Genomic DNA, 17,255 nt, shown 5'->3' with positions numbered 1-17,255 from the left:
GAGATTACTAAGATCTACAGTAAGAATGAATCCTCTATCTGTGAAACTGTGAAGAAGGAAAAAGAAATTCATGCATAGTACACTTGCATGTTTAGTACTATCTGTGGCTTCAGGCATCCACTGGAGGTCTTAGAACGTATCCCCCACGGTAAGGGGGATACTGCATTTTTCTAGGTGTCTCTAATTGTGCTGTCACAGCTCTTTCCAAGTCTAGACTCATGATATATATATATATTTTGTTCAACTATTATTGAAAACAACTAAGTATCGTTCCACTAAGGATAGAATAAATTTTGTTATATTTATGAAACTTCCATTAGAGCAACAACATTGTTAGTTTAGCCTTCCTATACATATGTGTTTTTTTCTCTGGAGTGAGGATAGAACAGCAAGGGGAAAAAAAAAAACTGATGCAATAATATGACCTCTTTAAACTGAAATTCATCTAAAATGGTCTTTTGACCATGATGGACTGCGTAAGTTGTAATATAACAAAATCATTTCAAAATCTTTTTTCCAATAGCTGCACGTGTATATTATTTGATCCAACATCGAAACAAAATTGCAAACATTTTAACAGCTTCTTTGTTGCAGCTCTGAATCAGAAGGGGAACCTTGCCAGAAATTGTTTATTTTATTTTATTTTATTTTTTTTCCCCAAATCATTCCATCCACTTCTAAATTAATGCATTGGTTGTATTCTGCCCCCTTTGGTTGAATTACATTAAAGACAAATTTATTCTTTAACCTTCTACACTAAAAAGATGTTAATTCAACTATTCAATTTATTTTCTAGATAAAATAATATGTGTTTCTGACACATCTGTTTTTAAATTTTCCCATTTTTATAAGTTGCTTGGATGTGACCAGGAAAATTCCTCCTATGATGGCTTTAAAATAAATTTTATTAACCTATTTTCATTTTGTGAGTGAACCAGTTGATATTTACTATGACTTTCTTCTTCCTTTCAAGTATAATTCAAATTGTTATTTAACAGTGTTTTGTTAACTGAAACTTATGGAGGGTTTCTCACGTGTAACTTAGAGTTAAGTGAGAGAGACAGACATTTATAAAATAATCTCACAAATAATATTTTATAAGTACCAAAATTGAATATTTCCTGGACTTTCAGAGTGAATATTAAGGGGATTTTGTCTGTTTAAGGGGTCATGAAAGGAATTTGAGCTGAGAGTTAAAGCATAAGTAAGACAGAATGCATAATATTGGGTGTGTGGGAGGCCAGGAAGGTTTCAGGAAGAGGGAAGGGCATGAGCAATAGTTAAAAGTAGGCCTCTGTGGCTAGAGCTCAGGCAGCAAATGCAAATGTGCTTCAAGCTATATTAAGAACTTTGCCTTTATTCTATGTGCAATAATACATTAGCTTGGATGGATATTAGCTAAGAATCTTTCGGTTGCCAGTAATAGAAAATTCAATCCTGCCTTCGTAAAATAAAGAAAGGAAGAAAAAGAACCATTGGCTTATGTTATGGTGAAGTCCAGAGTTCAGATCCCACTCTAAGGACAAGTTTTATTCATAGAGTGATTATCTTTTCCTGCCCCAGTTTTAGCTCTCTGGGATCCCATGACTCTACCCTTATCCTTAATCTTCAGTCTGGCTCCTATCATGGTCCCAAGAACTAGTCAATCGTTCTGATTGGATTTGCTTAAATCATATGCCCACTCTGAAGCCAGTCTTTGGCTAGGGGAATGCTGTGCTCTATGTGGTTTAGGTATGGGTTAAGTGCCCTTCCCTAACATTATCTCTGTGGCTAGGGAAGCCAATTAGGGCATCTATAACTCTGGAGCTGGAGGTGGGGGTAATCCCACCGCCTTGGGGAAGGGTGGTTTCCTAAAGTAAACTTAGGGTGTTACTATCATAAGGACGGTAGAAATTTTCTGGACAGACATTATCAGATGTCCAGCATACTTTGGAGATTTTTAAGGAGATTGAGAAAGGAGGAAGTAATATAAACAGATCTGCATTAATGACAACAACAAAACAAGATGGGTTTTGGAGTAGAAAATGGTCTGAAATGGCTTGGAGGGGATCAAGACTGCATGCAGGGAAGAACAGTTAGTAGGTTAGAGTAGTAATCCAGTGTGATGATAGCCTGGACAAAGGAAGTCACAGCAGAATTTGAAATAAGCAGAGAGATTTAAGAGACATGTAGAAGATGAAATGGATGCAACTCAGTGACTCATTGGATTTGAAGGAAATGAAGACAAAGAAGTTATTAAAGATAACCCCTAGGTTTCTGTCTTACACATAAACTGGATAAATGGCCATGACATTATACTGATAAGGAGTACTAAAAGAAGACCATGTTTGGGAGTTACAGTTTCAGTTTCAGATAAATTTTCATTCCTTTTGAAACCAGCCAGAAGACACTTAGATTATTTTGGTTTACTCAGGTACATTTATTAAAGGATTTGGAAGAAATCACCTTTCATGCTTGGCTAAATTTCCCTAAATCTTCTCCTTTCAGGAAGAAATAGCTTACCATTCTACATAACCTCCAGGAAGAAGTATTGACATTTCTCCCATTCTTTAAAATTAATTGCATAAAGAGAAAAGAAATAATCTCTTTCTTTCTGAAATCCCCTTCAGCTGGATACACTCTAATCTCTATTAACAGAATCCTCTAGTGTACAAGGGACGCTGCTGCAGGCTCCTAGACATCTAGCACGTGATGCAATGGGAGACACAAAGACACACCCTCATGGCTTCTATTGATGTTCATGTTCTTTTCTTTCTCTCTTTCTTTCCCTCCCTCCCTCCCTCCCTCCCTCCCTCCCTCCCTCCCTTCCTTCCTTCCTTCCTTCCTCTTTCCTTCCTTCCTTCCTCTTTCCTTCCTTCCTTCCTCTTCCTTCCTTCCTTCCTTCCTTCCTTCCTTCCTTCCTTCCTTCCTTCCTTCCTTCTCTTTCTCTTTCCCTTCCTCCCTCCCTCCCTCCCTCCCTCCCTCCCTCCCTCCCTCCCTCCCTCCCTCCCTCCCTCCCTCCCTTCCTTCCTTCCTTCCTTCCTTCCTTCCTTCCTTCCTTCCTTCCTTCCTTCCTTCCTTCCTTCCTTCCTTCTTTCCTCTTTCCCTCTTTTTCTTTCTTGATCTCACTCTCTCACCCAGGCTGGAATGCAGTGGCTCTAGTGATCCTGCCTCAGCCTCCTGAGTCGCAGGACACAGGCACACTCCATCACACTGGGCTAATTTCAAAACTTTTTGTAGATCAAAGCTCTCACTATGTTGTCCAGGCTGGTCTCAAACTCCTGGTCTCAGGTTGTCTTCTAGCCTCAGCCTCTCAAAATGTCGGGTTTTTATGTCGATGTTCTAATATGCTGTAAGAACTGAGGTGCTGGTGAGGTGTTTGCAGGGGAAGGGCTTCAATTTTAAAATGTAGTCCTGTCAGTTTTAGAGTTAGTTTTTCAAGTTGTGCATATAGTATCTCGTTTGGTTGCAAGTGATAAAAACCAAACTAAAAACAACTGAAAATTAAAAGGGAATTTATTGGCTCTTATAAAATGCAAGGTGATGGTGGCTTGGAGAACTCTGGAGACAGAAAACATTGCTAGATCTTCCTCTCTCTCTCTCTCCAGGCTGTATTTTCCTATGTGTTTCTTTCAACCACATCTACTGAAGACAGCCTTTTCTTTTTGTTGTTTGGTAGGAATGAAATGTGAGGGGTAGGCTAACAAATTCACACTTACATTAACACAGCTTGGCAAACTCAGGAGATTAAAAGAGCTTTCCTCTCCATAGCCCCTTTATAAAACTCAAGGGCAGAAGTTTTATCTGGGTAGGTCATGTGCCAAACCCCAGGAAGATAAGGAATTATGATTGACCAGTTGTGGGGACTATAGACCTTCTTGGGGGCAGGGACAGAAACCCAGGAATCAAAAGACAAGTCGTTTTCCAAAGGATGTGTGCATGTTTGTGGGGAAAGGAAATGAGGAGAAGGGACACAGTAACCATAAGAAGATACAAAGGGATGCTGAGTACAAAAATAATAATAATAATAATAGTAATTGGTCCTTCTAGTTACAAAGTATGAAAATTTCTTCAAGTGTTTGCTCCATGGAGGGGAAAAAGACTTTTTCATGGCTTTTCATAGCTAAGACTTGCCAAGTAGTCCTAAACCCAGGTAAATCCACATCTACCATTAAAATACTCCTCCCATTTGTTCATTAGACAAATATTAACTGAGTGTCTACTTTGTGCAGAGCTTTATTTTAGCTGCAATACAGGAAGCAAAATATAGTGCCTCCCAAGTTATAGTTTAATGTCAAGGAAGAGAAATTCTCAAACTCAAGTAAGTGGGATTGGGAATGCTGGTGTTCATTATTGTTAGGGTACATGTAAAGCTATAGAATGAAAGAATCTCATGGAAATAAAAGGAGCTGTAATAGGGCACAGTCTTATCAAGATTAGGATAGAGGGTTGTTCTGCATCCAAAGAGTGATACCTCTGGGCAGGAATTTTTTTGTATCTTTCCTTTAGCGTTTCACCAAATATGTGGTTCGAATAGTGATGACCTCTGTTTCTCTCTGTCCAGCTAAAAAAGATTAAAAAAAAAATACATATATACCAGAGAGGATGTCTGTTTGGCTTTACTAATAACCATTGTGACAGCTGAGCAGTATCTTAAGTTGGTTTCCCACAGACCCTAAGTTGGAGGCAAGGATTTAAGACCTGGGAGTTAATTTGGGAGATAGTTCCTGGAGCACTTTTAAGGGAATGAGAAATTGAGACAAGGAAGGGAAGGAAGCTCATCACTGAGCTACTGCTGTAGGCAACTGGATTTTCATCCCTTTGGGAGACTCTGGGAGACAGTGTAGAATATTTCTCAGAGTTATCCCAGTTGAGAGGCAAAGAAGTTGGGTATTTCCCCTCCAACTCCCATCTGTCAGTGGCTGAAAGCTAATTCCAGGGGCATTAACATTCATGTCCATCTAGCATATCCATTTCCCTCACGTGGGAAGTGGCAGGTGCTTACAGCAAGATGCTGTCAGCATAAACTGGATCAGGGAGGATGGGAGGGGACACAGGCAGGGAACCAACAGCATCTGTTATAGGGAAAACCCTATTCCTGTCAAATCATAGGTTGACGGCCTTTGGGTCAGTGTCTAATCAGCTTTGGCTCTTGTAGGAATTGTACTTTAAGCAGAATCTAAAACTCCCTTTTCAGGAGGACTGTGAACCATGGCAGGAACTGTTAATTAACATGTCTAATACAAAGTGATAGAAATTTGAAGATAGTGGCCGGGCACTGTGGCTCACGCCTATAATCCCAGCACTTTGGGAGGCTGAACTGGGCGGATCACCAAACGTCAGGAGTTCAAGACCAGCCTGGCCAACATGGCGAAACCCCGTCTCTACTAAAAATGCAAAAATTAGCCAGGTGTAGTGGCACATGCCTGTAATCCCAACTACTTGGGAGGCTGAGGCAGGAGAATTGCTTGAACCCGGGAGGCAGTGGTTGCAGTGAGCCAAGATCGCACCACTGCACTCCAGCCTGGCAACACAGTGAGACTTTGTGTCGAAAAAAATGTTCATCATGACGGCCTGAAAACAGCAATATCCCAATAGCAATGAGCACATTTAGCATCCACATCTTGTTTTTTTTTTTTTTTTTTCTTCTTCATTAAAAGCAACAAGGCAGAGTTGAGGGAGGGAAAGTACAAGATGAGCCTGGAATATCTTGTCGTTGGGTCAGAAAGTAAGGACATGCTCAAAGAAAGATGAGGATGTTAAAAGAACAGAAAAGCCAGATTTTGGAGGCTCTCACTGGCCAAAATTTGGGACAGTTTGGTCATCAAAATAAATAACATGGATTATAAAATTGAATTAAATATGAATTTATGAATCTATACTGACATAAATAAATAAATAAATGTAGAGAGGGTAAAGATTTTCCTTACAACTAGTAAATGTAGAAGGAATGATGGAATTAGAAAATCGTTATTTGACAACCACTATAGAGATAATTCAGAAAAAAAAAGCAATAAATACTAAAACTAATGAATAAAATTTGAAGAATGGAATAAATTACCTCTTAATAAACTCTTACTAATTAGAAAGTTTAAAAAGTATAAATTTACAGTGGGAAAGCTTGACAGACACCACCTTAATCAAATGTAACTAAAGACTCATTCAGAGGAGTTTTCTTTTCTTTTTCTTTTCTTTTCTTTTTTTTTTTTTTTTTGAGACAGAGTCTTGTTGACCAGGCTGGAGTGCAGTAGCATGATCATGACTCACAACTCACTGCAGCCTCAGCCTCCTGAGTAGCTAGGAGTACAGGTTCACACCACCAGGCCTGGCTAATTTTTGTTTGTATTTTTTGGTAGAGACAGAGTCTCACCATGTTGGCCAGGCTGGTCTCAAACTCCTGGTCTCAAGTGATCTGCGCACCTCAGCCTCCCAAAGTGCTGGGATTACAGGCATGAGCTACTATGCCAGCTAATTAGGGGAGTTTTCTAAAACAAAAGGAGTCTCTCTGAAGCAATAACCTCTTTACCTCCAAGGATTAAAATTCCAGCCATCTCCTATTTAGTACTTCCCACATCTTCCCTCACTATCTCCTCCTCAAATGACCTTTATAACCAAGCTCCCCATTAAAAATAAAAATGAGATAATTGCACTCTGAGTCTTAAAAGACCTCTTTTATTTTCATAACTGCTTCCTTTTCACAAGTACTTCAAAATATTTTAAATGGAAATTTTGATTAATTCTTGTCTCTTGCTTAAGTTATGGTTGTGTTATTTACAGTGAGAATTGTGACCATAATACACAAAGTACTGGTGAGTTTCAAAGTAGGAAAGTTGCTGGTAAAAGTCTTGCAGGAATTGATACATTGTTTTGACAGTTTACTTACTCGCTATAGTGAATTTTAAACGGGCACACACTTTTTGAGCTTTTCCATCAAAATGTATAGTCTATATCCTCGTCTCTTGTGACTTTGGCCAGTAGCATATGAAGTGACATTGGGTAGCTTCCTAGCTGAGGCCTCAGAAGTCAAGAAGCTTCTGCTTTTGTCCCCTTGGAATCCAGCTACTGTGTGAGAAACCCAGAGCTACCCTACCACAGAGGCCATGTAAAGGCAAACTGAAGCATGCAGCCAACAGCCTCAGTCAACCGCCAGACATGTGAGTGTGACCATTCAGGACCAATCAGCCCCCAGCCACCCTGCCAACTGACTACAAACACATATGCTAATCCAGTCAATCATGGAGAGCACAGATGAGTCATCCCCATTGAGAGTCCTGCTCAAAATATCAACCCATAGAGTTAGGAGCCTTAATAAACCAGGAGTTAACAAACTCTAGAGCTTGTGGGCCAAAACTGGCCCACTGTTATTTAAAAATGTTTTTAATTTTAATTATTTTTAGAGAGCATCTCACTCTGTTGCCCAGGCTGGAGTGCAGTGGCATGATCATAGCTCACTGCAGTCTCAAACTCTTGGGTTTGAGTGATCCTCCTGTCTCAGCCTCCCAAGTAGCCAGGACTATAGGTGTTCTCCATCATGCCCAGCTAATTTTTATTTTACTTTTTGTAGATATGGGGTCTTGCTATATTGCCAAGGCTGGTCTTGAACACCTGGCCTCCCAAAGCACTGGGATTATAGGTGTGAGCCACTGCACCTGACCATATTGCCTCTTTTTGTAAATATAATTTTATCAGAACACAGCCACATCCATTTGTTTACATATTGTCTATGGCTGCTTTTGAGTTACAGTGGAGTTGAGTAGTTGTAACAGAGATTGCATGGCGCACCAAATTTAAACATACCTACTATTTGGCCCTTTACAGAAAAAGTTTGCCAACCTTTATTTTAAGCCATTAAGTTTTGAGGTGGTTTGTCATGCAGCCATAGATAACCCAAACACTTTCTTTATAGCAGAAGAGGAGTCAAGTCCTTGTTTGAACTATAATTAATTTCTATAATTTCATGTACACATGCTTGAGACCTGTGAAGGCATTTAACTTTATCTAGAGCAACATCTGTTTTCACATGAGTAACAATGTCATTTTTCTAAATAGAATATGTTAATAATACTTGGCACAATATCCACTTTCTTGATACAAGGCCCTTTTTGAATTTAATAACCAGATAAAATCCAATATGGCTCTTTTCCATCCTTAAAAAGCATTTCATTTTAAAAATTATTCATGCTAAAGTGATTTCAACTTGATGTCAGAAATGAGCCTCAGCAGTATATGAGAGTCTTTCAAAGTATAATAATTCACTGCAGAAAGCAACTTCTAAGTATTACTGCTACATTTTCACAAATTTTGCCTGACAGTTGGTCCTTATCTTTTTTTTTTTTAAGAAAAGTAAAATATTAGCCTGTCTTCAACTTTCAGAGAGATGAGCCATGTTTTTGACTTGTACAAGGTATTTTTAAAAACTAATTTTAGGGATTGGCAGATCTGTGTACTCCTGCCTTGTTGAAAAGTGTGTGAATAGATTTCCACATGAGCTTGAGAAATATGAATAAATATAATGCCTAAAACACTGTCAAACTCAGATATTTATCTGTGTACTGCAGAAGTTTACAATCTATTCTTTTATGCCTAAATACATGGACAATCTGTTAAAGCTGATTAAATGCTACTATTTCTGCAACAAACTATGAAATATAAGTCAAGGAGATGAGAGATACAATGCATTTTTTCAGAAATATGAAATGTACAGCAGGGCATTAGGGGATGTGGTTGATTCTTCTGGGTCAGTTTTGAAGGAACTATGAAAGAAAATACTGGTTGTCAAAACAACGTAAAACTCAGGATCTAAATTGCCATCAGTATGAGTTATTGTGATTCTGAGGCCTAAATTTAGGCTAGCAGTCAGACCTGAAGGTCTTTCCTCCAAGATATTTTTTTTATATCACCCATTCAAATGTTAAGAAAACCTTTTACAGCCCCTACCTCGATTTATGTCTTTCCTGCCTGCTCATAATTTATAACACAGATCCAATATTTTAATATTATTTTAAATAACATATTATATTTTTATTGTTCTTGATCCAGAATTGTAGGATTTTAGAACTGGGAGAGACCTTAGAGATTATCTGGTCCAGTTGCCTCATTTTATAGAAGAGAAAATTGTTTCTTTTCATGTTTATATATACCTTATCTCCAAAGGATGAATTTATATAATACAATTTTCATAAACCTAACAAACTACCATATTCTAAATCCTTTTAAGTCAAATAGCAATAATGTGCATCAACCAGGTTAATTCACTACTTTTAACAATTTAATGAAGAAGTTGACAATATTCTGGTTGTTTACAGATTATAAGAACTTGGTAAGAGTCCTGAAAGATCAGCGATAAAATTTAAAGGGATCTAAAAATGAGAATAAATTATGAATTTGTCAGTAGGCTTGTGTTATGAGCTGAATTGTGTTCCCTCAGAATTCATATGTTGAAGTCCTAATCACTAGTACCTTGGAATGTGACTGCAGTTGGAGATAGGGTCTTTAAAGAGGTAATTAGCCTGGGCGCAGTGGCTCAAGCCTGTAATCCCAGCACTCTGGGAGACCGAGGCAGATGGATCACTTGAGATCAGGAGTTTGAGACCAGCCTGGCCAACATTGTGAAACTCCATCTCTACTAAACATACAAAAATTAGCCAGGTATGATGGCAGGTGCCTGTAATCCCAGCTACTCGGGAGGCTGAGGCAGGAGAATTGCTTGAACCTGGGAGGCGGAGGTTGCAGTGAGCTGAGATCGTGTGCCACTGCACTGCAGCCTCCTGGGAGACAGAGCAAGACCAAGACTTTATCTCAAAAAAAAAAAAAAAAAAAAAAAAAAAAAAAAAAAGAAGAAAAAAAGAAAAGAAAAAAAGTAACTACAGTGAGGTCAGTATAATGGATTATAAGCCAATGTAAATCCATTGCAAAATCCAAGCCTTTTTCCTCTTGCCTGATCCATAAATCTCACCCTTTTTTTCTTTTTCTTTTCTTTTTTTTTTTTTTTTTGAGACAGAATCTCACTCTTTTTGCCCAGGCTGGAGTGCAGTGGCGCTATCTTGGCTCACTGCAACCTCTGCCTCCCGGGTTCAAGCAATTATTTGCCTCAGCCTGCCAAGTAGCTGGGAATACAGGTGCCTGCCACTACGCCCAGCTAATTTTTGTGGTTTTAGTAGAGACGAGGTTTCACCATGTTGGCCAGACTGGTCTTCAACTCCTGACCTCGTGATCCACCTGCATCAGCCTCCTACAGTGCTAGGATTGCAGGCATGAGCCACCGTGCCCAACCTCCATAGTCTCTTAACAAGGCCAAGGAACTGAACTTGCCAAGAAAGAACTTTCCTTGGCCAAAGGAGAAAAAGGAGAGACTGTGAACAGTTAGCCATTAATTTTTTTTTCACTTTGGTGACGATGTGAAATGGCTGTCAAAAATTGTAATGCATTTTGCACATTAGATTGTGCAATATCATTGCCAATATTAAATTTACAGTAATCCAATGTGGCTGGTGTCTTTATAAAAAGAGGAGATTAAAGACACAGACACACACAGGGGAAGGACCATGTGAAGACACAAGGAGAAGATGACCATCTACAAGCCAAGGAGAAATGCCTCCAAAGAAACTAACCCTATCAATACCTTGATCTTGGACTTCTAGCCTTCAGAATTGTAAGAAAATAAACTTCGTTCAAGCCACCTAGTATGTAGTACCGTTTTTATAGCAGCCCTAGCAAACCAGTGCACTTTGTAAAAATGTGGCACCTAGGGCTGAAGATAATAAGGCAGATGTTGTCTGACCAAATGACATAATTGTCATCCTTGTTGCGCTGAACACCATAGCTCTGTTGATGCAATGTAAGATTTTGTAACCTGTACATAGCTGAGATATACCGTGACTGCTTCTCAGCTCAAAGTTCCAACCAAAGACACATATTTCAGACATCCAAAAATAATTGGAAAAATATTTAAATTTTACTTAAGTCTCTTAGAACACATACAATGTGATGCAATATTCCTAACACATGGTAACACTTCATTAAAAATCTCTTTCCTCATCTGAAAAGCCCCCCTTGTCACAACATAGCAGTTAATCTAATTTCTTTCTCTTTTCTCTCCTTCATACGCTTCCCAAATTGCTCTCTTAGCCATTGCTTATTGGCTTTTGCCTTTCTCAGCAACTTCTCATCCTCAGGATCTTCTTTTTTCTTGCGCAGCTCTCCAACTTTTCTAAGAGATTAAATCAAACCTTTTTTCTCTTACTCGATCCATCAATCTCTTAACAAGGCCAAGGAACTGAATTTGCCAAGAAAGAACTTTCCTTGACTGAAGGAGAAAAGGGAGAGACTGTGAACAGTTAGCCATTAATTTTTTTTCCACATTGGCAACAAAGTGAAATGGCTGTCAAAAAATGTAAAGCATTTTGCACATTACATTGTGCAATATTGTTGCCAATATTAAGTCACAGTAATCCAAAAAGTTTCAATGTTTAAGTGTTAAGGGAAATCATCCCTATCTTGTACTCATGTTGTTGTTTTTTTTTTTGTTTTTTTGTTTTTTGTTTTTTTAACATAAATGAAAAGCTTTTTGTGGTCTTCCTGATAAACTTCAATTTTTGGCCCAGGGTTCAAAATCCCAGGATCTTTTCAAATTTTTTTTCTGTCATCTAACATATTGGACATCATTTCTAGTTTAATAAATTTGATAGGCTTGAGACCACCAGGTGAGTATGAGTCAGCAGTATAGTATGGCTGTTTTTATAAAGCTAACTGTGATAGTGAAATATATTAATAGGTCTATGACATCCAGGAGCTAGGAAAATATCCTTCTGCTAAACTTAGAAATTGGTCACACCCTTAAAGTATCACGCCAATTTTGGGAACTGACATTTTAATGCACATGTGAAATGGCAGGGAGGATTTGAGAGTAGGATAACAAAAATGAACGACCCCCAAAGAAAAAAGAAATAAAATGCAGTTAAAGTAGTGGTGATTATTGAAACGAGAGAAGAAAAACTTACATTTTTAGGAAGACACTCAATAAGGAAGACATTTGCCTGCTGCTCTTCAGTTTCTCAGGGAGTCCAGGACAAAACAAGAGGATATGGCCTTTGGAAAACTGGAAACAACATAAAGGTCATTATAGGACTGTCTAAGTAAATTATGGTGCCTCCATATAATAGAAAAATACCATGAAACAATTGATAAAAACATAGTGAACATATATTTTTTGTCATCTTGGAGTAAGGAAGGCCTTTCTAATCATCACATAAAATCCAAGCCATACAGTAAAAAATTTAACTTTGAAATTCCTATTAGAAAAAAAAACTAGAAAGAACATTTAAAAGAAAATATCGGCCGGGCGCGGTGGTTCAAGCCTGTAATCGCAGCACTTTAGGAGGCCGAGACGGGCGGATCACTAGGTCAGGAGATCGAGACCATCCTGGCTAACACAGTGAAACCCCGTCTCTACTAAAAAATACAAAAAAAAAACTAGCCAGGCGAGGTGGCGGGCGCCTGTAGTGCCAGCTACTCGGGAGGCTGAGGCAGGAGAATGGCGTAAACCCAGGAGGCGGAGCTTGCAGTGAGCTGAGATCCGGCCACTGCACTGCAGCCTGGGTGACAGAGCGAGACTCTGTCTCAAAAAAAAAAAAAAAAGAAAAGAAAATATCTTATTCCTCTGCATATGGCTAGCCAGTTATCTCAGCACCATTCATTGAATAGGGAGTCCTTTTCCCATTGCTTGTTATTGTTGCCTTTGTCGAAGATCAGATGGCTATAGGTATGTAGCTTCATTTCTGGGTTCTCTATCCTGTTCCATTTGTCTATGTGTGTCTTTGTACCAGTACCATGCTGTTTTGGTTACTGTAGCCTTGTAGCATAGTTTGAGGTCGGGTAGTGTAATGTCTCCAGCTTTGTTCTTTTTGCTTAGAATTGCTTTGGCTATTCAGGCTCTTTTTGAGTTCCATATGAATTTCAGAATAGTTTTTTCTAATTCTGTGAAAAATGATGTTAGTAGTTTGATAGGAATAGCATTGAACCTGTAGATTGCTTTGGGCAGTATGGCCATTTTAACTGTATTGATTCTTCCAGTCCATGAGCGTGGGAGGTTTTTCCATTTGTTTGTATAACCTATGACTTATTTCAGCAGTGTTTTGTGGTTTTCCTTGTAGAGATCTTTCACTTTCTTGGTTAGATTAATTCCAAGGTATTTTCTTTTGTGGGTGTGTGGCTATTATAAATGAGATTGTGTTCTTGACTTGGGTCTCAGCTTGAGCATTATTGGAGTATAGAAATGCTACTGATTTTTGTACCTCAATTTTGTATCCTGAAACTTTAGTGAAGTCGTTTATCAGCCCTAGGAGCCTTTTGGCAACATCTTTAGGGTTTTCTAGATATAGAATCATATCCTCATTAAAGAGAGACAATTTGACTTCTTTTTTCCTATTTGGATACCTTTTATTTCTTTCTCCTGCCTGATTGCTCAGGCTAGGACTTCAAGTACTATGTTGAATAGTAGTGGTGAGAATGGGCATCCTTGTCTTGTTCTAGCTCTTAAGGTGAATGCTTCCAGCTTTTGCTTATTCAGTATAAAAATTTGGCTGTGAGTTTATCATAGATGGCTCTTACTATACTGAGGTATATTCCTTCAATGCCTAGTTTGTTGAGAGTTTTTATCATAAAGGGATGTTTGAATTTATCTAAAGCTTTTTCTACATCTATTGAGATGATCTTATGGTTTTTAATTATGGCTTATGTGGTGAATCACATTTATTGATTTGCACATGTTGAACCATCCCTGCAACCCAGGAAAAGAGCCTAATTGACTGGCTAGCCACATGCAGAAGAATGAAACTGGACCTCTACATTTCACCATATACAAAAATTAACTCAAGATGGATTAAAGAGTTAAGTGTAAGATCTAAAACTATAAAAATCCTAGAAGAAAACCTAAGAAATACCATTCTGGACATCAGCCTTGGCGAAGAATTTATGACGAAGTCCCTAAAAGCAGGTGGAACAAAACCAAAAATTGACAAGTGGGACCCAATTAAACTAAAGTGCTTCCACACAGCAAAAGAAACTATGAACAGAGTAAACAGACAACCTGAAGAATGGGAGAAAATATTTGAAAACTATGCATCCAACAAAGGTCTTATATCTGGAACTATAAGGAACTTAAACAATTCAACAAGCGAAAAATGAATAACCCCATTAAAAAATGGTCAGAGAACATGAACAGACACTTCTCAAAAGAAGACATACATGCAGCCAATAAATATATGAAAAAATTCTCAACATTGCTAATCATTAAAGAAATGCAAATCAAAACCATAATGAGACACCATCGCATACCAGTCAGAATGGCTACTATTAAAAAGTCAAAAAATAATGGATGTTGGTGAGGTTACAGAAAAAAGGGAACACTTATAAACATTGTTGGTGGGAATGTAAATCAGTCCAGTCACTGTGGAAAGCAGTTTGGAAATTTCTCAGGTAACTTAAAACAGAACTATTATTTGACCCAGAAATCCCATTACTAGGTGTATACCCAAAGGAAAATAAATCATTGTGCCAAAAGGACACATGTATGCATATGTTAATCACAGCACCATCCACAATAGTAAAGACATGGGATCCACCTGGATGCCCATCAGTGGTGGACTAAATAAAGAAAATATGGTACATATACACTTTGGAATACTATGCAGCCATGAAAAAGAACAAAATCATGTCCTTTGCAGCAACATGAATGCAGCTGGATGCCATTATCCTAAGTAGATTAATGCAGGAACAGAAAACCAAACACCACACATTTTCACTTAAAGTGAGAGCTAAATATTGAGTACACATGGCCGTAAAGATGGGAACAATAGATACTGGGCACTAGGGACTCCTGGGGTGGCGGAATGGTAGGAGGGAGGGTTGAAAAAACTACCTATCTGGTACTATGCTTACTGTCTGGGTGATGGGATCATTCATACACCAAACCTCAGCAACACACAATTTACTCATGTAACAAACCTTGCACACATACCCCATGAACCTAAAATAAAGCTTGAAAAAAAAGAAATTGTTAGAGTAAATAATGGTCAGAGAGCTGATTTCTTTAATGTACAGAAAAACTGAATAAATTAATAAGAAAAGACTAACCACCCAGTGGAAAAATGGACAAACTATTTTTTAAGTTTATATTAAAATAAATGCAAATGGATAATAAAAATAGTAAAAGTTGTTTAACTTCACTGATAATTAAAGAAATCTATTTCCTAAGTAGAATTAGATATACTTTAAAATATCCTATTCAGCTGAAGTCTAAAAAGAAATCCTGTCAAAGGGACAAAGATGAAAAAGTTAAACCTAGAATTGTGAAGAATATAGGTAAGCAAGCACTCTTAGATTCCAGTGGGAGTAATATGAATTGGTATAAACTTCTTGGAGAATAATTTGGCAATATTGACAAAAATGTAAAATATGCACACTCTTTGATCCAATCATTTCACTTCTAGAAATGTATCCTGCAGATATTCTTGTATAAGTACAGAGAGATACAGAAACAATTGCAGTGATGTCATAGGGAAAAAAGATCCCTAAGTGCCCATCAGTTAGAAATTGTTTATAAATTATGGCTAATATATACAGATGCTCTTTGACTTATGGTAGAGTTATGCCCCTATAACCCATTGTAAGTTGAAAATATCCTAAGTAAAAAATGCATTTAATGGCCAAGCACAATGACTGTCACCTGTAATCCTAACGGTTGGAAAGCTGAGACAGGATAATCCCTTGAGATTAGGAGTTCAAGACCAGCCCGGGCAACATAGTGAGAGCCCTGTCTCTATGAAACACAAACAAATTAGCTGAGTATGGAGGTGCATACCTGTAGTCCTAGCTGCTCAGGAGGCTGAGGTGGTAGAATCACTTGAGCCCAGGAGGTCAGGGTTGCAGTGAGCTATAGTTGTACAATTGCACTCCAGCCTGGATGACAGGGTGACACCTTGTCTCAGAAAAATAAGTAAAATAAAATGCATTTAATATACCTAACCTACTGAACATCATAGCTTAGCCTAGTCTGTCTTTTCTTTTTTATTGACAGGAAAACAATAATGATTATTTTTGATGTGCTGCTGGATTCTGTTTGCCAGTATTTTATTGAGGATTTTTGCATCGATGTTCATCAGGGATATTGGTCTAAAATTCTCTTTTTTTGTTGTATCTCTGCCAGGCTTTGGTATCAGGATGATGTTGGCCTCATAAAATGAGTTAGGGAGGATTCCCTCTTTTTCTGTTTATTGGAATAATTTCAGAAGGAATGGTACTAGCTCCTCCTTGTACCTCTGGTAGAATTCGGCTGTGAATCAGTCTGGTCCTGGACTTTTTTTGGTTGGTAGGCTATTAATGATTGCCTCAATTTCAGAGCCTGTTATTAGACCTTTGTCAGATGGATAGATTGCAAAATTTTTCTCCTATTCTGTAGGGTGCCTGTTCACTCTGATGATAGTTTCTTTTGCTGTGCAGAAGCTCTTTAGTTTAGTTAGATCTCATTTGTCAATTTTGGCTTTTATTGCAATTGCTTTTGGTGTTTTAGTCATGAAGTCTTTGCCCATGCTTATGTCCTGAATGGTATTGCCTCAGTTTTCTTCTAGGGTTTTTATGGTATTAGGTTTTACATTTAAGTCTTTAATCCTTTTTGAGTTAATTTTTGTATAAGGTGTAAGGAAGGGGTCCAGTTTATGTTTTCTGCATATGGCTAGCCAGTTTTCCCAGCACCATTTCTTAAATAGGGAATCCTTTCCCCATTGCTTGTTTTTGTCAGGTTTGTTGAAGATCAAATGGTTGTAGATGTGTGGTGTTATTTCTGAGGTCTCTGTTCTGTTCCATTGGTCTATGTATCTGTTTTGGTACTAGTACCATGCTGTTTTGGTTACTGTAGCCTTCTAGTATAGTTTAAAGTCAGGTAGCATGAGCCTAGTCTATCTTAAATGTGCTCAGATCACTGACATTAGCCTAGAGTTGGGCAACATCATTGGCAACACTATTGACTGGAGAGTCCGTTGTCTGCCCTCCTGTTTGATTGATAGGTGACTGGAAGCTGAGGCTCACTGCTACTGCCTAGCATTACGAGTATTGGACAGCATATTGCTAGGCTGGGAAAAGATCAGACTTCACAATTTGAAGTACGGTTTCTACTGAATGCATATCCCTTTCACATCATTGCAAAGTTGAAAAACTGTAAGTCAAATCAGCATAAGTCAAGAATAGTCTGTAATATGAAATTCTAGACAGCCATTTTATGT

Source organism: Rhinopithecus roxellana, chromosome 5 (genome assembly GCF_007565055.1).
Source record: "Rhinopithecus roxellana isolate Shanxi Qingling chromosome 5, ASM756505v1, whole genome shotgun sequence".
Lineage (NCBI taxonomy): Eukaryota > Metazoa > Chordata > Mammalia > Primates > Cercopithecidae > Rhinopithecus > Rhinopithecus roxellana.
The sequence above is the reverse complement of the archived record's forward strand: the minus strand, read 5'-3'. Positions refer to the sequence as shown.